At 40.0% G+C, this 24,602-nt stretch overlaps 1 protein-coding gene across 4 annotated transcripts in view; it reads left to right on the forward strand.

The window, feature by feature from the left end:
* Window positions 1–534: 534 nt before the first annotated feature.
* Window positions 535–24,602, forward strand: part of il1rapl2 (interleukin 1 receptor accessory protein-like 2) — a 518,624-nt gene continuing 494,556 nt past the window's right edge. For 3 of the 4 annotated variants that reach the window (XM_085182337.1, XM_085182353.1, XM_085182345.1), the window contains exon 1: window positions 535–2,552. The gene's annotated coding sequence lies outside the window, so the exon portion shown is untranslated. The remainder of the gene's footprint in view (window positions 2,553–24,602) is intronic. The other variant, XM_085182360.1, reaches the window with a different exon arrangement.

Consider the following 24,602-nt stretch of genomic DNA (forward strand, 5'->3'; position numbering starts at 1 on the left):
CTAATTCCTGGTAATACTACTAAGCATCCTTCCTTCACCATTAAATGTTTTTTCCCCTTTCGCCCCCTCAGATAATTTCCCTCAGTGGCCAAAAGGGGGCAACAATGTGGCACTGTTCACCCTCCTAACGCAACAAAACCCCAGCAGCAACACTTGGCTATCCTCGCTGTCTCCTTCGCACGTACTCCCTCTGTTACGAGCCTCCCTTATATATTTTTTCTTCTAAAACTTTCTCTTTTTACCCCTTTGTGTTTTTCCCTCTAAAAAATAACAATCTGTAGCGTTAAAATGCAGGTAATATGATATGAACACACCAACTCACAAACATTAAGTGGGAAAAATAAAACAAAAACTAACTACATAAAAAGTCCAGTTTAATGTAAGAAAATCGCATCTGTGCACCTTCACCTCGTTTCTTTCTGTTCGCCACTCTGGCTGTGTTTGTGTCTGTGTAGTGCTGAAGGAACAGCGCCGTTCGCGTGGGGAGCGAGAGCAGCCCGGTGCCGTCTATCCCAGTCATTTCTATCAATGTCTCATCTCAACAACACAAACCCTCCGTGTTACCCACGACAGTAAACCAGCTGACATGGGCACGGGTTTAAACATCAGCACACGCAAAAACACAGAAACAAGAAGAAGGATATTCCTTTAATTTCTTTTTTCTTTTTTTTTGCCCAAAGCTCTCTCTCTCTCTCCCCCCCCCCCCCCCCCCCTCTCTCTCTCTCTCTTTCTCTCTCTGGCTTCTCTGCGCTCTCTTGTGGACTCTTTTAAGCCACTTTGGATAAAAGCCTCCGCGAGAAATGACAGATTCCATGTCTTTTATCTGCCTTTCTGTGGGCAGGTGGTAAAGTATCTGAGGGAAACGGATGAGCAGGGTAAGTATTTCTGGAAGAGAGGGGGAAAAGAGGCGCTGTTTCAGCCACCGATTAAAAAGTGGTGTTCCTCCTTTGTGGTTTAATCAGAGGAGCAGACACTTTCCTCCTTCCAGTCTCCTCTTCCTCTGGTCCCTTCATCGTTCTGCCCATTCTGTAGCTTAAAAAAGGGAGGAGATCCTGCTCCCCCTGTTCCTCCTCCCCATCTCCTCATTCCTCTTCATCGGGTTTGTGGACGACCCAGAAGAAGCGGCTGAAGACTTCGCGCTCTCCCCTCCTCTCCCTTTTCTCCCAGCGCTACAAGAAGGATTTCCAAAAGTCATTTCAAGTAGACTTTTTTTGTGATTTTGGCAGCAAAGCACATTCCGGGATTGTGTCCAGGAAAGAAAAAAGGTTGGTTTAACACTCCGACCTGTAAGGGACACATTCCTGGAGAGGAAGAAAAGTAAGAAAAAGGGGAGAGCAAAGAGGAGACAGCAGAGAAATGGAGAACACGCGCAAGCTATTATTTCCAAAAAGGTCTTTTGGGGAAAATTAGAGGAAAGCGGAAGCCTGTTCCTGAATTACTGCGCTGTAAGTAACCGATCGCTGATTGAGTATGGACTCATTGTTTTTATGAGCTGATAGATTGGCTGATTGACTTCTGGAGATTTTTAACGGACAAACTTTGAGCTGTTGGAGTGGATGTGAGGAGAAAGGTGAACGGTGCACTGCAGCTTGATTCTCATGCCTCTCCAGCAGCCCCTCTGGATCTACTTATTGATGAATCGATATACTGACGATATCAACCCACAAAGCTGGAACCTGCAGATTATTACTTGGTCATTAAGGACACATTTCCTGTCATTCCCTTCAGCTGTCTTGCCATCAGTGAAACTTGGAATGAACCTTATATAAAGGAATTATACATGACTTTTAGAGAGATCATAAATCATAAAATATTAAGTACCTCAACATTTCTGTGGGCACACATTGACTGCTGCTGGCGCGTTAAATCCCCTGTAGAAATATTATAGGGACAGAGAAAAACCTCCACAAAGTGCAACAAGGACGAACATAAAGGCGTAATTTCTACTACAGCGCCACAGTATGAATATTGTAAGAATTTAACAGAGATTATTTGAGTGCCAGCGCTTCTCGGGATTCCAGTTTGGAGATTGGAAGTTATTTTTGGCTGCGCAAAGTAGAGCGACTCTTCCACACCATTGCCCGGACAGAGTCAGAGAAAAGACTGAACACAGAGGTCTGTACCTGCTTTTTCTTTGTCTTCCATGCCGTCCTGGAAGAAAGGAGCGGGATAGACGGAGAGCGGAGGAGAGGAAAGGAAAGCTAGAGAGAAAGAGAGAGGGAGAGCGGGGGAGATGCCTAACTGCGGCTAATTGGAGGAGACTTTATCCTACCAACATCTCGGAGAAAGAAGGAGAGAAGAGGAAAAGGGATTTTATTCCTTTTTATAGCCAGAGAGGCTGTTTGTCTGAGGGTCTACATCTCATTTTTGGTGGGCAGAGGAGAGAAGAAAACAACCTTCTTCGGCTGCTTATTTACGCTTATATCGTCCCGTCACTTTGGAGAGGAGGAAAGAAAAGAGAGCCAGTGCTGGGATTATTTTTTTTAACATTTGTGTCTGGTCAAGATTCCGTTATCTGCTTGGATTCAGGATTAGTTCCTCTGAAACACCAGGTAAGAGGATGTCACGCTCCGATTTAACGCGTATGTGCGCGTGATGAGTGCGGGCGACGAGTTTACTTCTCGTGCTGTGTGTGTGTGTGTGTGTTTGTGTGTGTGTGTGTGTGTGTGTGTGTGTGTGTGTGCGCGCGCGCGCGCGCGCCGAGCGTACGAGATAGCGAGAGAGCAGGGAGTGCGCCTGATCCTCGTGTGTGTGTTTGTCAGAGGTGAGAGACTCAGGTGAAGAAGAGCATTTTTACGCGCGAGGAAAGAACACGGGTGTCGTTTATTTAGGACGTGCTTCCATTCGTTAGTTACAACCGTTTTGATTGGATACAAATTCAGGCTTTGACACTTTGATTGGACAGTTTTGGTTTTTAAACTCACTGCAAGGCCAACAGGCTGCCTGCTATTCATGCATCAGCGTACACGTGGGCGGATAAAATAACACGAGTCTGCTAAAAGCTGGACATCGCGGGTGAATCGCATTTCCTCCAGGGAAGCCTAAGGACTCTCAGCCAGAGTTGTAGTGCGATATAAAGAGTCGGCATCCATGCAGGAAATATTGTTCATTCTGAACTCACATCCGTGTCTCTGATGTTGCAGGGACTCAGCGGTCTCTTTGCGGTCGTTATTCTGCGTCGCTTGTCTCCTTCTTTGCTATTCCTTCCCACCTCAGTCTTGTTGCACACGCGCTTGTCATTTGTGTCCTTTTCTTTGTATGTTTGCGTGACCTGGCAGTTTGTCTCGCTCTGGTCCCTTTGGGGTCATTTTTTATGTCTTATGATCTTTAAGTTTTGCATCTTGTTGTGTCTCTCTGGTTATTTCACTTCTTTAGCAGCTCCAGTACTTGTTTCTGAAGTCCTAGTTTATTTACCTTCTGTTGCTTCTGCTCAGGTATACTCATCATATGCTCTTAACAAATACAGGCATTAAAACAAACAAACAAAAAAATACTGGATATGCTCCAAAATGTCTCCTCGGCTGCGTGGGACGATGCATCTTTGGGTGAAAGAGTGTCGTTTAGGTTCCACTGTATAATTTTCCCATTTGTTCAAGTCTTCCCAAACACAGACGACCGTTTGTCTGAGTGTTTTACAGCCAAGCAGGTGCTCTCTCACTCCCTATTCCCTCTCTCTCTCTCTCTGTGAGGATGAACAGAGAAAGAGAGACTGTGTGCGTGTGTGTAAGTGTATGTAAAAAGGATGTGTAGTGCTAGAAGGCAGTGGCAGAAAGTGAGTTTATAGTTTTAACACTTTGTGTGAGAGGAAAAAGGAAGAACAGATGTGTATTCAAATTGTGCATGTGAGTGCATTACAATGCACCAGCAGGATACACACACACACACACACACACACACACATGTGCGCGCACACACGGGGTGGGATGTGGGGAGTTGAATTATATTGGGCGTTTAGCAATAAGGTGCGCATCAATCGTCAGAATGGACGGAGGCCGTGCACCCACCAGAAACTGCAGGTGTGTGCGCGCTGATTTATTGTGTGAAGCTGATGTCATATAGATCTGATCAGCAGGTAGATGAACCGGCGGCAGGACGACTCTGTCACACTGACCAGCATCAGCCATCTATTACAAAGATGGAGAAGGGGGTGGGAGTAATTTACAGCAGGGGCGCAGAGATGGGAGATTGAAGGTAGTGGAGAAACATCGGGGCAACAGAAGAGCAGTGGTGAGAGCATTCAGATCCATTACAGCGATGTGTCAGAACAGTCCTGCAAGCGAAGCTGTCAGAGTAAAAGAACTCATTATGCAGTAAATGGCCCTCGTGATTATTAATGTTAGTAATGTTATTGAGACTTTTCTCTTGTGATATTTTAGATTATTTGAGCCGTGTAACCCTTAAACTGTTCCAGCTGCAACAACAACTACCCTGTCCCTGCACACTTTCACTCTGTTTGTGTGTTGGTGTGGAGCCTCTGACACATTAAGTGCTATTCCAAACCATCTTGCATTAAGTGGACGTAACTTGGCCTTAATAGATCCATCCAATGGTAGCAGAATAAATGCTGATTGGAGTATTATGTTTCCATCAGAGAAAGGTGAAAATATAATAAAAAGTCCCATATTTTGCATCTCACTCAACGCCTGACTGTGCTCAGTCTAGTTGGCCTGTCGTAGAAAATACCCTTAAAAAGTTGGAAGCATGTAGACATGCCCAAAGCTGGAAGGTATTTATAAAGATTTTCATCACATGTAAATTTTCCGTCTGAATAAAACATTCCCACATTTGGCAACAGCTTCACAGCTGTAAAGCCGAACGACCATGGGCTATATGGATTAGAAAGACTTGGGAGAATTTTCAAAAGCATCATGTATCCTTATCCTCATCAGCAGGTCACAGCCCGATTAGAGAAACTTTCTGCTTTGTTTTCATCTCACCATAACTGCAAACTGGAGATACTGGAAAAAATATAAGTCAGAAATTGATTTATTTGAACCTGTTGAGTCCAATTAAACTGCAACTTTACCAAGTTTGACACCAAACAATGCTGGATACATTTGAAATATGTAAATGTTGAACCGCACACTTCTATGTACATGCGTAAAAATGATCAAGATACCTGAAAAGTGCGCTTTTCTGCGACGCTTCAGTCAGTGCGTTTAGCTGCCCTCAGATTCTGGAGACAGCAATGAGAGAAAACTTAGACACAGAAAAGAGAAAAAAAGGATGAAACTAAAGATCAGTAGCAAGAAGAACAACGTGCTCACAGCGGGCAGAACCACGGAAAGTTGGAAGAGGAGCAGAAAAGAGGGGCGATGAGGAAGAAGGGGAGAGGAGGAGTATAGCGCAGAGGGAATTGCTGCTGCTTCTTCCATTATAATTGTTTCGAGGCAAAGCTAATTCAGTTCAGCACCTGATATATATGGAATCCTTGTTAAAACGATGCAATAAACTGTACAAACTGAAAAAAGTCTTTTAACGTCAACATTGAGCTATAATAGCTCTGCACTTACAAAAAAAGAGAAATTTTGCCATAAGGGACAAAATGATTTGCGAAAGAGCTGAGGAGGAAGGAGACTCGTACAAGGAGGGAAGAAGAGATAAAGTGAAATAAGAAGAGAGAACAGATTTAAAGACATGAAGCAAGAAGAGAAGAGAGAAAGAGAGAGAGAGTCATAAATTGTGGAGGGGATGATGAGGCATGAAGAGATGCTGGAAATATATGGGAGGAGGAAGATTGGCTGGAACGACAGCAGGATGAATGAGAGCGAGTGTGAGACAGATATACAGAGGATGATGTTGAGGACACTATATATTCTATGCTATACATTTATGCATTATCTTCTCTGATTTAAGTTGGAAAAGATGTTGATTTCAAACTTCATAACTTCTTTCCAGGCACTTTCCTAAACAGCAGGGAGGAAGGATTTCCTTTAAGACAAAGACAGACTCGCCTGTGTTACTTACCATCGGGCCTGTTGTCCCGCTGTGAAGCATTAGATTCTCTAACATAAACAAAAGTCACCTCAAGTTATTGCTGTGGGAGCACTACAGTGCAAAAATGAAAACTCACAACATGCATTGAAGGTTAAGACATTTTTTATACTAGAATATCCACTTTTTTATATATTTGTACACACCTGATGATTCCATGTCTGTTTTTATATCTGTGTTTAAGCACTAACCCGGGGACGTGGAAACATTTATTGTCTGATTTAAAACCAGAAAACGTGATCTTTCCCCAACCTTAAGCAAAGGTCTTGTGCTGCCTGAACCTACATGTGAACCCAGCCTTGGGTGTGAGCCGAGCAGTTTGAAGCCGCTCACAAGTGTTACCTCTGCAATTACACAACATTTAAAGATAACTTGGAAAGCCACTATATAGAAATGCCTTTTATTTTTACAGGCAAGCCTGGTATACAGCATATTGTATATGCTGGATTTATTACATCTTAATCAGGCAGTTTCAAATAAGTAAAATTCTCCTTTATGAGGGAGACTCGAGAACAAGAAACAAAACATTTTAGGACAGTTTGGAGTCCTCACCATTTGTATGTGTAGACTACATCAAGCCACTTCTAGCAAGCTTTGTATGTACATATGAAATATGTAAAGTTAGGATTTTACTGGATCTTTTTTTTTATTAATAGAATTAATATACAAACAAAATGCACCATATATTACACATTCAGAGAATAAACATTCGTTACATATTAGCAACTTTCGTACATAGGAAAAAGAAAATATAAAGATGGGGTCACATGATTTAACAGATTAACTCACTAAATCAAAATCTTCCACAAAGGAAACAAAAAAAGCAGCCTTTTTCTTTTTAACTAAAGTCAAAGATTTAACCAACAGGTTTAAGTCATTTTTCCAGTAAGCTAGTGTTGGTTTGGTCTTAAAAAAAATGACATTTATGTATAAATTGCTTGCACAAGATTAATAACACATTAACACCATAATTAGCTTTCTTTTCTTTCAAAAACACTCCAAACATTATCACATTTAAGGTAAATGGGGTAATTTTAATCCCACAGTTTTACTGGATCTTGAATTTTTTGTGCACAATGCAGGGCAACCTTCATAACTCTGTCATTCTCTACACAAAGCCTAGCTTAAGTTTACAATATAAATGTTAAATGAAAGTCTGCTGCATATATACTTCTAAGACATTGTGTGTGCTGGTCAGCTTTAATTGCAGGAAAGGCACAGGCACATATGCAGGATACCATGAACCCGCTCTTTTCTGTATTCAGAACTAGTGTGGGATTAGGGAGTGCTAGCTGAAAGATGTTTAAATGAGAATGTCTGTGAGCCAGGGCCTTGGCTGGGTTTGGGTGAGCTGGACCTACTGCTGCGGACGACGTTTCCAGTGTGAAGAATGAAATTTAGATTTCAGCAATTAAAAGTTGATGTTTATTCATGTGTAACATGTACGCAATGACGAACTCTTCTAATCCAGAAAGGTCCCAGTACAAGAACCAGGCTATATCAGTTACTAATATGCAACTCAGGCTGTGACTTGAACAGGTATAGCATTGTAGCATATAGCATAGTATAGAAGCTTCTCGGAGGTAAGAAGGTTTAGAAAAACACTTGTTATCAGGTTGATTAATCAGGTTGCTAACTCGTCGTTTAGCTCTCACACCTTGACCTTTCGTGGGAACGCAGCTACACCTAAGAATGTTCACTTTTGACCTTAAAGTTGTGAATTTAGGATGCTCAACCTCTTCAGGGGGAAATTAGAAATCAGTCAAAGACTTAAAGGGTTCATCTAAAATTATTTGTTTAACTCTTCTTTCTCTTTACCTGCTTCACGGAGCTTGGTTTATTTGGAGCTCTGCTCTTCTCCGCTCTGGATTTGTCTCTTCTGTTTTACATCGAACCCTCCGATCAGTCGTATGCCGCATGGCATGTGCGACATTATTATGACTTGTGTATTGCAACATTTCAAAGAGCAGCTTTGATCAAAGTATTGTCATACAATGTGGGAATCCTTATTCTTCAGTGAAAATCCGGCATAATTTAATCTCATGCAAGATAAAATGATCAAGGAGCCTATTTTGTGTCATATGAAAGAACTCGTTCAGTGGCAAGAAGCAGTTATACATCAGACTCGTGGTTAATTCTTTATTGAATATATGAAAAACATTAGGACACTTTTTTGCGATAAAAGAAGTGGAAACTCCCATATAGCATGTGTATACTTGCATATTCTGTGTATTGCAGTTCTACTTAAAAATAACTCAATTTTCTGAGTTTTGTAATGTTTTTTCAGAGACAGCCATCTTGTCTAAATAAAATGCTTTTGGATTGTATTTTTAAAAAGACAAGAAAACTCATGGATTCCATCTTTAATCTGCAGTGGTCATCTCCACTGCCTGAATGATCAGACTTAGGCTACGTTCACTCTGCAGGTCTTAATGCTCAATTCCGATTTTTTTGATCAAATCCGATTTTTTTGTCTGCTTGTTCACACTACAAATAAAATGTGACAACAAACGCTCTCTAGTGTGAACGCTCAAAGCGCAAAAGAAGACGTCACATACAACACGCTCTGTTTAGACCCAGACCAACAGTATTGTTTGACTGATGGCCCTTAATATAAAGACTTGTTTTGGACTTTACGTTTCCCAATTTTGCTTTAAGTTATTAAGTTATTTTGTTATTTACATATGTCCTAATAATTGTTTTTATGTTTTAGAGAGGAGCGGTGCTTCAAAGGATAGTTGCAGATTTCTGTCAGAATCTGCAGATTATACAGTACAAATAAAATGTTCACGTTGTCTTCCCAACAGTTTCACGGGATGGCCAGGAAGCATTCGCGATGTCTTCTCCAGTGCTGATAATTGGCGTCTGTCTTGTGTCAGTGACGTAAAAGACGGATTTAATGCGACATGACCATCAAACAGCAGTCGCTTTCTAAAACATCAGATATGTATCGGATTCAGTACCACATACGAAAGTGTCCCAGATCGGATTTGTGCCGTTCACACTGTCATACGATGATCGGATATGGCTCGCATAGGGTCAAAAAAGTCAGATTTGATGCGCTTTCGCCTGCAGTGTGAACGTAGCCTAAAAGAACATATGAGTTACATTTTTCTGCTATATAAAAAGAGTGATTAAAACTTTCAGGGTATCCCAAATGAAGGGTTTACAGATTTGAGTAATATTCTATTTGCAGAAATGTTAGACAAGGAGATCAATGCTACTCTCATATGTCTAAATATAAAGCTTTAAAAATGTAAAATGTTTCTGTGTCTTTACTCTGGCCTGGCATGTTAGCCAACTCTACAGTGATGAGCGGGTAGAATAGAGAGACACTGCTGTAAATTTGCTGTTGCTAGTTTGCTCTGGTTTTGCCTTTTCCCTGGCAAACATCATTCAAATCAAACAGCTAAATAAAACTGATAGACTAGAATAGTTCTTCAAAAGTTCAAACTGTGGGTGTGTCTTTATGCTAGCCTAGTTTGCTAGCCAGCAATCTTTAGTGCTTGGACCAGCTCTGCAGTGAGACGTAGGAGAAACACCTCATCTCAGACTGCACAAGTAAAAACCAACTTACATAGCACCACCGAGTTTCTGCCATAGTCCCCTACTCTGAAGTCTATTTGCATGTAACCCATGTAAACCCAGTTTCTAATGAGCTACCACAGAGCCCATCCTTACAGCGGGAATAATGATGCATTTCTGCAAACCGAGTTATCAGTAAAATCTGCTTCAGAAACAGGAACGTCACAGCTTCAGGATTATTACACCCACCACCAGAGATGGAAGGCGCTAAGTATTAAAGTATTAAAGAGGACTCCAGCTACATAGCACATGGTCTGTTCTCATTTCTTTTCTTAGGAAAACACCTACAGAGCATCAGAGCTAAGACTAGCCACCTCAAAGTTTTACCCCCAGACAGGAGCATTTTACATAACCCATCCTCTCTCTATATATCTATGTATCCCCTACAAATGTTTTTACCTACTTCTGCTGCTGTAGCTCATCTGCCTCCAGGTTTAACAATGCATACCTCGACTGGTTACTTAGTAGTTATTTGAGTTACTGTTGACTTACTTTTAGATCAAAACAGTCTGGCCATTCTTATCTAACCTCTGACATCAACTCAGAGAACTGCTGCTCTCTGGATATTCTCTGTTTTTCCAACCATTCTCTGTAAACCCTAGAAATGGTTGTGGAGCAACCAGCCACATTCAAATTTGCCTATTTTTTCTTTCTTCCCAAACGTAATGCTCAGGTTGAGCTTCAGCAGGCCACTTTGACCATGTTAACATGACTAAATGCATTGGGTTGCTGCCATGTGATTGGCTGATTAGACATTTTCTTTAACAAGTTTTTTAAGCAAAGTTAAGTTTAATTCTGAAAATTTCAGCAAATGTTTTAAAGAAGTAAAAAACTCTTCCTATATCAGACAAATATCTAATAGCCAGCATATCCATCTGACTCTGAAGTACTTTCATGCCATGCCAAAGTACTATTTATCCCAGAACAACATGGTCATAGCCTTGGGCAGGCCAGAAACCAGCAAGCACTGGTCATTTGAAATATCCCTGTTTCAGCGCACAGCTTGATAGCAATCGACAACAGATTGACAGCTGTGTTAATCCTACTCATGGTGCTAATGGCTAATTGTTAGTCTTTCCACTGTGTTTATTAGACCATTTTTTTAAGTTTGAACACACTGTTTCAGAGAAATCAACATTATTGGAGTGGGTAGATTTCAAGTGTGGATCCAGGCAAGTGCTGGCAAACTACTCTACACTTCTGCTGTATTTAAAATGTAACAATTTGCTGCTCATCAGGCCTTTTAGTTTATTAGACATATTTTTTTTACATTTGTCTTTAAATAATAAATGTGCAATATCAATTTAAACCTACTTTATGTGTTTCCTCATTAATTTGTAAATTTATACAGCGAGGTCCTCCAAAATCTAATCAGATCATTTCTCCACCTGTGGTGTAACTTTAAGATATCATGCGTACAGAATCACAGATGCCAGCATGATGCATGATGGTTCACTTCCCATGTGCCACGCGAGGAGGGTGGGGTGAGGTTAAATTGAACTTCTTCTCATTCTGGCTTTCAGAGAGGAGTCAACCTCTGCCCATAGGGACAAACTGCAAAACATTCAGACTAAGCTCTCAAAGCTGCCCCCTCTAGCACTACATCCACTTCTGCTACTATGAATAATAGTAAAGCACATTGTTATGAAACTATTATGTTGCCGGCAGGTCATTTCACATGTCTCTGGAGGTCAGCCTCAGCTCAGACTGGCGCCCTACAGTTGATAAAGATTCGGTGACTCAGAGTCTTACTCATCATCGACAGGGTGGGGGCCTGCTGACGTGAAGGTTTAAATCAAGATGATCCAGTTGAATGTTGGTGTGCTCTACATGATGACCTCAAAGTGCTATTGAAGTGAGAGCGCTGACTTTCACTAACTAACCTCAGCAAAAAGACTGACATAGATATTTGTGGGGCAACGTACGTTCTGTCCATCAGGGTTAGAAAGCAGAAATACCCTTTGCTGGTGTAGAAAGTTGAGTGTTTCCAGAAAGTACACACAGTTATTAACTCTCTTTGTGGAAGACATTTTGGTCACCGGCCTCTTTCTGGCACGGAGTCACTTGATAAAAGAGGCATTATGCTTTAATGAGACTGGATCCCAGAGTGAGACTGCATTTTTCTTCTTTGTCCTAAGTGGAGAAAAAAAGTTGAAGACACCTTTGCACCAGAGCAACAGCAGAGTATTTTATTTTGCTGCTGGGCTGTTTCACGTTACATTTGTTCTGGTAGAAGATAAACGACATCCTGCATTTAAACCCCTCTGTCTAAACGAGCAATAGACTTTAACCGTAAATGATCAGTATAAAGGAGATTTAGTTGTCACAATGAGTACCGTATAAGCTTTCCATTTTTTTGTGTGTGTACATGTTGACGAGTTTATAGTTAAGCCTTAAATGTACGAATCCCAAGCAAGCAGCAAGTGCTTTAGAAATTATGAAATAAATGTAGGGAATTCTAAGAAACTCCATGTATGGCTTAAAGGCATTTACTCTAAAGAACTGGGACACAAATTATTGTGTTTATTCACGTTACATCATTCCTTGTCTCCAAGAAATAGGGATATGGTTAAATAGGGTTTCTGTAGAAATAGAAAGTGTGCGTGTGTGTGTTCACTTCATGAATTTCTAATGTTTCTCTTCTGTGTAAATGAAAAGAGATCCATTGGGGTTAAACAGAGCTGATTACACAAAACCCTAATCTGTAATAATAATTAATTCGATGTTTGTTTGCTGTGTGTGTGTGTTCACTGAATGATGGTGATGATGTTGGTGGGCTTGTAGTGGTAAAGCATCCAGAGGTAAATCTGCTGAACCTCAGTGCTAGCCGGTCTGGGTTGTAGATGCCCCTCCCTACAAATAAAGCCACAGGTTTTGGCTGAATAGTCAAAAACACGACATCATTCTTAAACACAGTCTTGACCTTATAGCAAATGTCAGTGAAAGAACTAAAGGAGAATTCATTAGGAGTTAGGAAGCGACAATCACAACTGAATCTAACTGCACTTAGATAATCTGTCCTGTAGAAGTGGATAACCATGTCAGAAGTATTTAATGAAAGAATAAAAACTGTTAGTGAAATTATTGCTCACCCACCTGTTTAGTTATATTTTCTCCTAACATTTTGATGGGAGCCAGATATTTTCTTTTTTAAAGCCTGAACCATGAAAAAATTGCCAAAATCTTTTTTAAAAAGAGTTTTAAAAAATAGTTTTTATTGAACCTTCTGACAAAGAAAAAAAGTTGTTTGCTATATCAGGTATTTTTTTTATTCTTAAAAATGTGTGATTTACAATTTATTTTGGTTTTTCAGGGAGACTAAAAATCACACTGATGATGTAGAAGTCTCGAAAAGTCATGTGTTGAATATGATATGCTTGGTTTTAAAGGGTGAAGGCTTTCAGCACTCATGATGATGATGATAGTGCGTAATATCGTTTTCCAACAAACAGGCACATTGTCATAAACTTAATTAATCCAGAGTGGGCGCAAGATTACTCCTGAAGACAGTGGCCAGGATGGACATCGGCATTCTACCCAGTCACGTTTTATGTATGTTGCTAGAGTACATAGTACACCTCATAAGTTACTTTTAGTTATAGATCACAAATAGCTCTTTCAAACTGTATATGATTATCTGATATTTCTACATGTACATTTTTATTAGGTCTTTGTCCTTCTCCACCACTGCTCTCATTTCCACACCATCCTCCTCAAACCTCATCTCCTGAAATGAAGTCAGGGCTCTAACACATGAAAACGTGCATAAACATGCTTATTTATTTACAACAATGTTGCACTTGACTGACAACACATCAGTTAAACAGCAACAACAGCTGGTTACAAGCTAATGTTAGGCTTGGAAGTTCTAAAAATCCCCTGTTAAATGACATTCTCACATCATGAGAGCTGTTTTTGCTGTGTGTCCCACAGTGTTAGATAAATTTCGAAGATGATTTTATTAATGCCAGCTAACAGCAGCTATCAGCGCCAAAGTTTTACAGCCTCCTGTAAACTCCTCCTACTCCTAGAGAGTAAATAGAAGTGGACGCCCAGTATGCACAATTATTAGGCAAAAGAATATTTTGGCCATATCATAATTTTTATGCATATTTTCCAACTTCAAGCTGTATAAACTTGAGTGCTTATTGGATTTAAGCATATCAGGTGATGTGTATTTGCATGATGAATGAGGGTGTGGCCTAAGGAGATCAACACTCCATATATACTCTCTTCCTCAGGCAAAATGTTATTGAAAAGAAGGGTTTGCTATATTGGTCACTGATGTCAGAAATGTTAATATGTACATTATGAGTATTTTTATTATTCTCATTTTCACAGATGAAAATAAACTGAGTGAGTAGTGTGAGATGAGAAAATGTTTGTTTTGTCAGTTTGTTGCATAAAACTTCTGCACACTAATAGTTGCCTAATAATTGTGCTCATATATATATTCTCTTAAGAAAGACAAAACCTAACTTTTACTTTCCTAAACATTCAGGTTTAGGTTCATTAACATGTTGGATTGACCGAGAGCACTGGAGTTGTACAATAATAAAATTAATCCTCAAAAATACAACTTGATTAGTATTTTTGAGGATTACACTGTGTGCACAAATAATTGTGCACACAGTGTATGGACACCCAAGTTAAACAGCAGACTGGCAGCCTACAGTCACTACAGGGGAACGGCAGCCAGAGCTGTTTGTCCTACAGGAGCCACCATAGCTAGGACTGAATTGGGAGGGGTAAACAGTATTTAGTTGACCACAGTCTACAATCTATTGACATATAGTGGTGATTTTACACTGTAATTTATCATTTATGATGATGTACATAAGTTATCTTATGATGATCATTTAATTTCATGGCCAGTAATATGGTGCACTGGTCTGATTTATAGCATTACCTCCTTTCACCAAGCATGATCTGTTGTATCCTGTATGCTATAGGAGGTAATTTGCATTTAAATTCAATTAGATTCAAACAGCCCTTATCAAGGTTGCCTCTCGGATAATTCTGAGTCAATTCACTTACTTAGTAAGGAAGGTAAATATCACTGAGGTGTTGATCAAATATGACAATCTTACCAGAACCATAGTAAAAGTGAGCTCCACTCAATAACGAATGGTTGGTGTGATGCACGCCACCATTACAGCATTCACAGGAACATTATACAGAGAGCTGAAGATTGAAAAGGTGTTAAAAAACAAGGACATTCAGCACTGGTAAATTTATCTTGTGAGTTAAATGCGTTTGGCTAATTTGGTAGTTTTTAAGGTCAATGATCTGCATTGATTTTATAATTAATTTTATAATTGTGCAATAAGATGACCTAACCCAATCCTTTTTTGTACATTTAAATGCCTGCACATTTGTTAAAATTAGTGACAGCTTTCTGTATAACTGTATTTGAGTGAGCTGACTGCCATAATAAACAGATGAACTTATTTTAAAGGGAAACACATCACTTTTACGAAGATCACTTTGAAGACTGGAGGTTATGTTGACACAATTCTACAAGTGTTCACTGCTGCTTTTCTCACCCTCCTACCTCTGCTCTATTTTATCTTTGCTGTCAGCATCATCTTCTCCCCCTCAGTCAGTATTTCTACCATTCACTTGCCTGCACCCTGGTACGTGTCAAATCTCTGAGTTCAGCTGAATCTGAATGCTGTATATGGGTTGTAAATGCTGCATATGTAAGTGAAATATTAAAAATATAAAGGATAGGAAATGGAACTATTTCATAGCCCTTTCATCCCTTTATGTGTTATTTAATTTGCCTTATCATCTAGACCCTCACTCCTCCTCCTTCTTCTCACTGTGACTCTCCAGTTCAGCCTTCAGCACATCTACTAGTGTGTGTAGCCTCCCCTTAGTTGACTTAACATGGTCTGACAGGCCAATCCCTATGGATTCTGATCAAATAGAGGAATAGTGTACACAGCAGCAACAGTGCAGCTCCAGCCTGCTAAAGCAGCAGCCATAATATGGCAAAGATCAGCGTCGGGCAGAACTGATTCAACATGTTTATCTGCTGATTCTACTTTGTTGCACACGCAATTTTAAAGGCTGTTATTAAGCTCATGGCATCTGTTTGAGCACACTGCAGAGCTTTCCTTGGTCTCCAGTCAATTACTGTACTTTACATATTTTACCTGTGCTTCAGATGTTTGACACTGCTGTCATTCATGTTCCAGCAATTTGCAGAATTTATTGGTGCTTGAGCTTTCATGCTGAAAATGTAATCGCTCAACTAGTGTGTTAAGCTTAATGCAGCTGTAAGTGAATGGTGCAGTCAAAGGTGTCCGGGCATAGGAGAGCTCCAGCTTGTTGATGTAGCTACTACTGCATACGGCTCTGTGAGATGAAATACAGGAAAATGTGTTATTTTAAGAATTTAAAGAAGATCTCATCCTTTCCCAAATTCTTAGCCTTAACCTCACCATTTCCCTACGACTACTGCTTCTATAAGTAAAATCACATAGTTTTGTGATAATGTAAAAAATAGAAATAAATACAGTCGGTATTTATTTCTATTTACTAATAAATACCGTGCAGCACGGTGGCACGGTGGTTAGCACTGTTGCTGCACAGCAAGAAGCAAGAAGGTCCTGAGTTCAATTCCACCATCAGGCCGGAGTCTTTCTGTGTGGAGTTTGCATGTTCTCCCCGTGTCCAGGGTGTACCCCGCCTCTCGCCCTGTGACAGCTGGAATAGGCTCCAGCGCCCCCCGCGACCCTGAAAAAGGATAAGCGGAAGTGGATGGATAAATACAGTCCTTGCTGGATGTGTACAGCAAACACAGACAGTTAAAAATAATTTAGCCAAAAATGTTTAAAAAAAAGTAAAATATTGAAAAGTTATAAAATAGCTTACAATGTAGCAAATCAATGTTGCCTTGTAATTTGTTACAGTGGCTCAGTGGTGCGGTCGTTTACATATTTGCCCATCAAGCAAAATGTCTCTGGTTAGATTCCTTTGCATCAGGAAGGACGCAAAAGAATCAAAGTGGTTTTTTTTGTTTGTTTGTTTTTTTTTTATACCAAACTATAGCCCTGTTAAACAGCTTATACTTGTTTTCAAATATCATTTATATATAATGTTTTACTGCCCTAGAAAAGACATCCCTCTGTGCTTCTAACATCAGAATAAATCCCTGCAGATGCTGGCTGCACAGTCCTGTGTTTTCTGGACTAACTTGAGGGCTTTTTAAAAGTGTGTTGAAGTAATATAGCCTTGGGATGAACTCTTCCCAGTGACTAATGCTGCCATGTAGTGGGAGGGTGGAGGTGATTGAATTGTGAAAGTGTCTCAAACCAAATTTATTTGAAAGTGGATTTTCTCACTCTGAGCTTTTCTATAATTTTATGTAAAATGTTGTAAAATGGGCTAAAATGTGCAGCACCACAGATGTGGGCTCTGCTTCCTCGTAAGTGAAGGACAGTAAGTTATCCGACTTTTTACGCCCTGGTTTCACTGGTTAGAATACAAAGCCAACCCCGTTTTAGAATCTGACATGAATCATGTTTTCTAAAGAAACCACTGTAGATTCAAAAATCCCAAATGAAGACGGGCCTCTGGTGTTCTTATCTTTCAGCAGCTGAACTGGTTGCTTTAAGCATGATGGGCTGCACAACTTCAGCTGTCTTCTCATCCTGCACCAACAGCGGTTTTCATGTGCTGATAATGATGAAGGTTCACATGCTAAGTTAGCAAGGTTAAATATATACTTCTTAGCAGTTTCAAATGAAAGTGTCAAGGCCTGGCTGTGATCAAAGAGAGCTACAACTAAATTTAAATCAACAGGGATTATAGATGGCACAGCCAGTTTGAAAAGCTTCAAATCAACAGTGGAGCAATTGAAGCTAACAGGCACGACACAGTCACAGCCTGCTAAGTGCCAGCATTGGTACATTTACTTATTCAGAAATCAAGACCCACATTTAACTTTATCATTGCATTTGGATGCAGGTTCTCAGGTTTTTATTTGATTTTTTATTTAGTTTAGACAGCTTATTTACATATTAGCTACTGTAGATATATAGAAAATCTTTAAAATTCCTACATATTTTATCCTCACAACGATTCACAAGATGTTCAGTAGAGTACTAGCCTGAGTATAAATGTGGACGAGTGCACGCAGACTTTAAAACGACAGGTTAACCTTGCTGTCCTCTGGGACTCTTGGTTTTCATTCCCCTCAGCTTACCAGAAAATAGAAACGGAGTATGTGCGCCAGCGAAAATAACAAACAATGGATGCTTCTTCCATCCCCAAGTGTCCTGCTCTTGAGCTCTCTTTTCTTTCCCTCCCTCGCACTTTCCTTCTTCTCACCCTCCATTTATCTCCGTCAGCCTCTCTTCATAACAGCCATGGCTTTATTAATGGAGAGAAGGAGGGAGACGCAACACATTTCTAGTTTCACTTGGCTAGATTGCAGACTATCAGAAGGATTTATGAGTGTTATGGTTTTAGACAACTTCAAAAAATACTGATCTCTGAATTTAAGTTTAGGTAGAAGCGGCTGCAACTGGCAGTCTGGAGGGAGATACGATTTGAAAAAAGCTGCGTGGCCACACTGTGTTGACTGCAGCTGGAACATTATAATGCTAAGCTGCACCTCCTCCTTGGCCAGTGGGTCCACACTGGCATGAGCTCTGGTGAGTCAGACGGTCTGAATGAAGCTATACAGTTCAAATTGTCTCTTTTTATGCCAAGGGCTGCTCTTTGTCTTTTTCGTTTTGTTTTTTTGGTAGATTCTGATTTTTTGGGTTAACCTTTCTCAGATCAGATTATAGAATTGAATGTACGCCTTGTACCGTGCAAAATGCGATTAAAGGGCTTTTAAAACAAAAGACTGACTCTACAGTCAATGTTATCAGAGCAGGATGCGTATAACATCCCGTTTACTGGAGTAGTTGGAGTGTCAAGTGACTGTTTTAGGTCTTTTAAAGGTAATACAGTCAACATTTTGGTTTCCAGCAGGCAGGAAACTGACTGAATTTCTTGGTCTGATAACTTCATCCATTAAGAACCACAGTCGACTCGTCTCACAGAAAGGAGCATGTCACACACGGCCTTTATGTAAGGTTTACATGGTTAAAAGCTCCACTTTCCTCTCACAGTGCAGACAAGAAGATTTGGTTAGTAAACGATGCAGGTGGTATAGCCCTGTGAGCAGTATCCAGTAGGACAGCCTGTAGCCACCAGCATCACCAGCAAAAGATAAGCAGGTGTAGGTTGTAGCACGATAATGCAGAAATGCGCTGCCATAAATTTGACTAATCTTTCTAAAAGTTGTCTAAGAAGTTCTCAGTATTGTGAGAAGATCTTTATTAATGAGGTCATGTTGTGGGTGGTGTAGTTGGCTGCATTATACCGAAATTCCTGTGTGCTGACACAGAGGACAAAATGTTGAAATGTATTAATTATTGTTGTATAAAGCGCTTTGAGTGCTCAGAAGAGTAGAAAAGCGCTATATAAGAACCAGTCCATTTTTACCATTAATATGATGCCATCAGAAACTAGGAAGAAAAGTAGAACTTGATGTCACTTTTTATGCTATCTGTATAAAAAGAGGGACGTTTTCTGAAAGTGATTATGTTGGATAACAATAAAAATAATAAGAAACAATAAATAAACAATGAATACTGTGTTGAAGGCCAGACAAACCAAATTAATGTTAAGAATCTGGTTGAAAAATGTGATGCCACCTGTAAATTATTATCAAAAAACATAATTATAAAACATGAATTAGTTTTTAAAATTAAAAAATTTAATTAATTAATTAAATTTATAATGAATTTTGATATGAAGTTGACTGAGTCAAGTGGAATAAATAAACAGGATGTACCGACCTTAACCCAACGCAAACAATGGAGCAACATTGTTCTAGTAGAACTAAAGCAGTCATGTAAAACGTACAGTAACATAAGTATTTGGACAAAGAAATATGTTTTCAGTAATCTCTTGCCTGGGTGTTTAAACAATGATGCAGGAACCTGACTTGGTTAATTGTTGTGAGGGAACACAGCAAAGTTTTACAAATAACAGCACATGCATGTTTTTTTTCTTCAGTCATCCATATAATCAAACAAAGTGTGCAACAAACTTTAACTACAGAGAGAGCTGGGCATAGCAGAAAAATCAATGCAACACTTTTTCCCACTCTTTCAGGACTTTTTTTGTCAGAAATTCTGCTTGAGCAGAGCCACCAGCATTATCAGAGAGGCCTTACACCCCTCGCACAGACTATTCACCCGTCTGCCCTCAGCAAACAATACAGTGCTGCCAGGATCTGTAAGGGCTTTTTTCCCACGGGCTACTAAACTCCTCAACTCCCTTTAAATACACCACTTCTACACTATCGAAGATTCATTTACTTTATTTTTCCTTCTCACTCAAACTCATCTAGGAAGCAAGATACCTATGAGTGTGTGTGTGTGTGTGTGTGTGTGTGTGTGTGTGTGTGTGTGTGTGTGTGTGTGTGTGTGTGTGTGTGTGTGTGAGATTGACACACACTGAAACAAAAGCATCCTGGAAGTGATGACAAGGAGAAAGAGAGAGAGACTTAAGAAAGAGAAACTGGCAACTGAGCCCAAACCTGTTTATGTAAACATTCATCTTGGCTAAACTGCCGATAGATTGGCTTTACAAACACATGCACAGCAGTGCGAGGTAATAGCTTCAATCCCACCTTTCTCAGTAGATACACTCCTGTGAATACAACACACAGAAAGAAGCGAGGCCGCTTGTAATTAAGTTCTACATGTGCAAATCCAGTTGTGAAGCATTGCTTATGAGATCGGCTGTATAATCGCATCGCCCCAAAAGGGAGAGACCGCTTACTTAGCATTTAAATAGGTTCCTTCGCCCCTGCAACCGTGTACGTGCGTGTGTGTGTATACAACACTAATATTGCACTACATTGTATTTCCCTGTTTGTGTGTGTGTGTTTGTGTTTGTCCCTGCGTGAAACGGGAAAGAGCGTATATATGATCGAGAGAGGTTTAGTCTGCATGATAAGCACTGCTAGGTATGTGTGTGTGTGTGTGTGTGTGTGTGTGTGTGTGTGTGTGTGTGTGTGTGTGTGTGTGTGTGTGTGTGTGTGTGTGTGTGTGTGTGTGTGTGTGTGTGCAAATCTTGCCTTTAGATTATTTCCTAGCAGTCCCAGTGGAGCATTGTAGTGTCAATAGAGCAGGTTTTAAATGGCATGTAGCGGGAATATCAGAGAAAATTAACTGCGTGTGTATTAAATCTTTGTAGGGTTACGTGTTTATGTTAAATTCATGCTAGGGGTTTTATGATTTACGGTTGGGGAATTAATTCCTGTTGATTAACTATGCATAAAAGCAAAGAGACCCATCGTGTTGTTTGTTTTAGCGTGTATGTGTGTGTGTGTTTTCCACTGGGAGATATTGCCAAGGCAGTCGACTTTGCAGAGGCATTGTTATTGAAATAAAACATAATGTCAAGTTGTGTCCTGAAGCTCATCTAGTCTGCTCATGCTCAGGGATTTGGCCTTGTGAAATGCAACAGTTGTTCTATTTTCTTCTGTCTCTCTTTATTTCACTGAGTCTGCAGCACAAAATGAGTTGGCACCCTTCCCTTCTGAAGAGGGGCGAGCTTTAGAAATGGATTACTTAATGGGTTTTACACTGTTGCACGGTGCTTAGTCTTGTCAAAAAGTTAAACGTGTCCTGTTGGATATTCTTAAAGTGGATTGCAGTCAGAACAGTCCATGTTATTTTGCAGCATGATGACCTCAGTGGAAGCACCACTCACTGGCTTCTAAAGCATCCGATGATGTCTCTATAAAGTCATCCTTAAAAAAGAAAAAAAGAATAAACTGTCTGAAAATGTCTGTTAGAATCAAAGACGTTATATGAATTTGCTTGAATAAAATCATCTCCAAGTAAAAGCTGAACTTTCTTGTATCATGTAAGTGTATCGCCAGCAACTCTGCAAACACTGAAATGTCTTTTAATAATAGGACCCATTTTGTTTGTGTTAGATTGTCATGGACAGTGTTCATCAACATATCAATGTTTTATTGCTTAAAATGAATGGATTTAGTATTGTTATAGTTTTGTGTTGATTCTTGACTTCTGTTATTTTTACCTCCTGTGTTTCCTCAGTCTCCACTGTTTCATCTGGATTTGTTTTTCATATCACTTTCAGGTCACTTCCTGTTTTATTTTGAAGATCAGGTCCTTCCTTAGCTTTCTACATTTTTCTTGTTATCTTTCCTGCTCCAGTTATTGTCTTGATTGGGTCTCTGCCATTGTGTGCATTTGTTATAGGTTTTATTTAGATACTAAACAAATCTCTCTCCTGTTGTCAAGCCTCTCTTTTTGTTTTTGGTAATTTGTTTTAATAATTTTACCGTCAGTTTGTACAGTACCTTTTTTTAAAAACCCACTTTACCCACACCCAGTCAAATTAGTGTCAGGATGTCGTAACTTCAACTGGCAACAGCCAGTGGTACCCCTCAGCCTCCTAGTAGATGCAGGTATTATATGAACTCTGATCTTAAGATCAAGGTCAGTCAGAGTCAAAACCTTTAGTAGATACTGTCATGTTTCGGCTGTGTCCAGGCAGGAGAAGGACCCAAACGCAAAACTCACGACAACAAAATTAAACTCAAAAAGCTGCTTTATTGCAGAATGGCATGGAAAACTAAACTGGGACATGGGTAAACTGAACCGCAAGGAAACACAGCCATGAGGGAGACTACCACATTGACAAAGAGAAACACAGGGCTTAAATACACAGAGGGATAACAAGGGAATGAGACACAGAAGGAGAGCACAGCTGGGAGTAATCAGGCTGGACGAGACAAGGGAAGCAAAACTAGAATCACTCACATGAGACATGGGCCTTCAAAGTAAAACAGGAAACACACTGACTGAACTCTAAACATGCAAACTTAACAGCAACTGAGAAGACAGAACATAGGGACCTGAAACATAGTACAAAATGGTCACAGTAGACACAATATTGAACACAGGGAAGCCATATTACAAAGCCAAAGAACTAAACCTATGATAACCATAACTGAAATCTAGGGAAACAAGAAACAGTACAACAAAGGACTCAAAACATAATCCATAATATAAAAACACAAGATCTCTTCAAAATAAAATAGGAAACATAATGAGACGCAGACATGACAACCAGAACTTGACAACGTAAGACACAGACATGAAACACATGAAGAGCAGGGGAGACTTAACAGGGGTTGGAAGACACAAGGGGAATCTAATAACAAAGAACTAGAAAAACTCATGAGCTTAATCATATAAACATCCAAATAAACTAAACTCAAAACACTGGGTCATAAGACCCAGGATCGTGACAGATACAGCTATGTTATCAATTATCAGATACGCCAATACTCCTGCGTTGCGTCCACCTGTCTGCCCAGAAGGGTGACGACTATATTGAATCAACCTTTTACAGCTGAAGAGTAAAAAGTAAGAAATATTTGTCAGATCTCGAGTGTAGAATGACATTTGTGATACATAATGTCGTCATAATGTGGTCAACAAGCAGAGGTGTCAGTTAGATATTTAAAAAAAAAACCCTCCTTTTCATATGAAACTGGGTCTTGGTTGGTTGTAGTACAGGACACTGTGTGAGAGGCGTCAGGAGATTGTCTCCCAAATGATAAATAACCACCCTCACCCTCTGTGATGTCAGGTTAGCTCAAAAACCAGAAATCAACCCTTCATCTCATTGTAAAGGTGCCATCACATCATTAAAAGGTGGCACCACCATCATCAACAGCATCATGGAAGAAAACCTCACAGTCCGGGGTTTTGTATTTAACAGCAATGAGATTTTTTTCTCTTTCTTTTTTTTTTGTGCTGCAGGTTAAGATGCACTCACACAGAAAACTGACCACTGTTCATTTTCAGCAACATTTAGCAGCAGCTGACAGGTGATGACTGGAGTGCCGCAGGTTCACTGATAGAGCTGATCAGATCTAAATGAGCTGTTGTGAGTCTCGACTGATACTGTGTTCCTCTAAAGTTGGGATGTCGGACATGGGGGTGATGTGACTCCCCGGTTCAGCGTGTTCCAGTGATAAAGTCAGAAGTTTGCTCATTAGCAAGGTAGAGCCATTCACGCATCATTAGCAATATAGCACAGTGCTTAAAAACAGCTCAGTCATAGCCTGGTCAGTGCTCTACGCAAGGCTTACTTAGTGAGTCACAAATACACAGCAGGGTATTAGAAAGTGATGTCAGCTCTCACTGACATCACTTTGTAGCTTTATGTGGTCGGCCACTTTGTAGCTAACTTGTTGTAGTTCCAAAAGTCTTTGACTCTGTACAGTAATAGCATGAAATGCACAAATTTAAACAGTAGTCACAACAAGTCAGTACTACTCTTAAATTCAGTGAGCTCTTTGGGTGGCGTCCCCATATGTGGACATCACATCGCTGAGGTCTTTTGACGTCTGTCGGACAATGCTCAGGATTTTCTGTCTGTTGTGGCCAGTGCCGTCCTCTGTGCTTTTGCATCCTGGGGCAGCAGGTTGTGGATGCAACAGCCTCAATGAACTGATCTGCAAGACCAGCGACACTGTGGGGATGAAGCTGGTCTCTCTAAAGGTGGTGTTTGAGAGGCGGATGTTGCCTTAGTTAAGCACAATGCTGGACAGCACCTCCCACCCACTCAATGACATGCTGGCCACTCACAGGGAAAAAAAAGAAAAGATAAACCATTCATGTCAAATCCAATTATACTAGATTAGATTAAAACTCTTTGTGTCTAAAACATCTTCATACTAAAGCTACTAAAATCATAATTATTGAATAGTCATTTTAGTTCTAGACAATTTTTAAACAGGTTCAATGTGCTTCACATTTTAAATGTAATTTGATTAATTTCTGAAAAATATAATTTCCTCTCAATTTGTTTTATTATTCCACAGCTTCTGGATACCAAGTGGCAACTGACATTTATACACTTTGTACAAAACTGGAATGATGCTGTAATTTACTAAACCT

The sequence above is a fragment of the Neolamprologus multifasciatus genome, chromosome 2, assembly GCF_963576455.1.
Source record: "Neolamprologus multifasciatus chromosome 2, fNeoMul1.2, whole genome shotgun sequence".
Lineage (NCBI taxonomy): Eukaryota > Metazoa > Chordata > Actinopteri > Cichliformes > Cichlidae > Neolamprologus > Neolamprologus multifasciatus.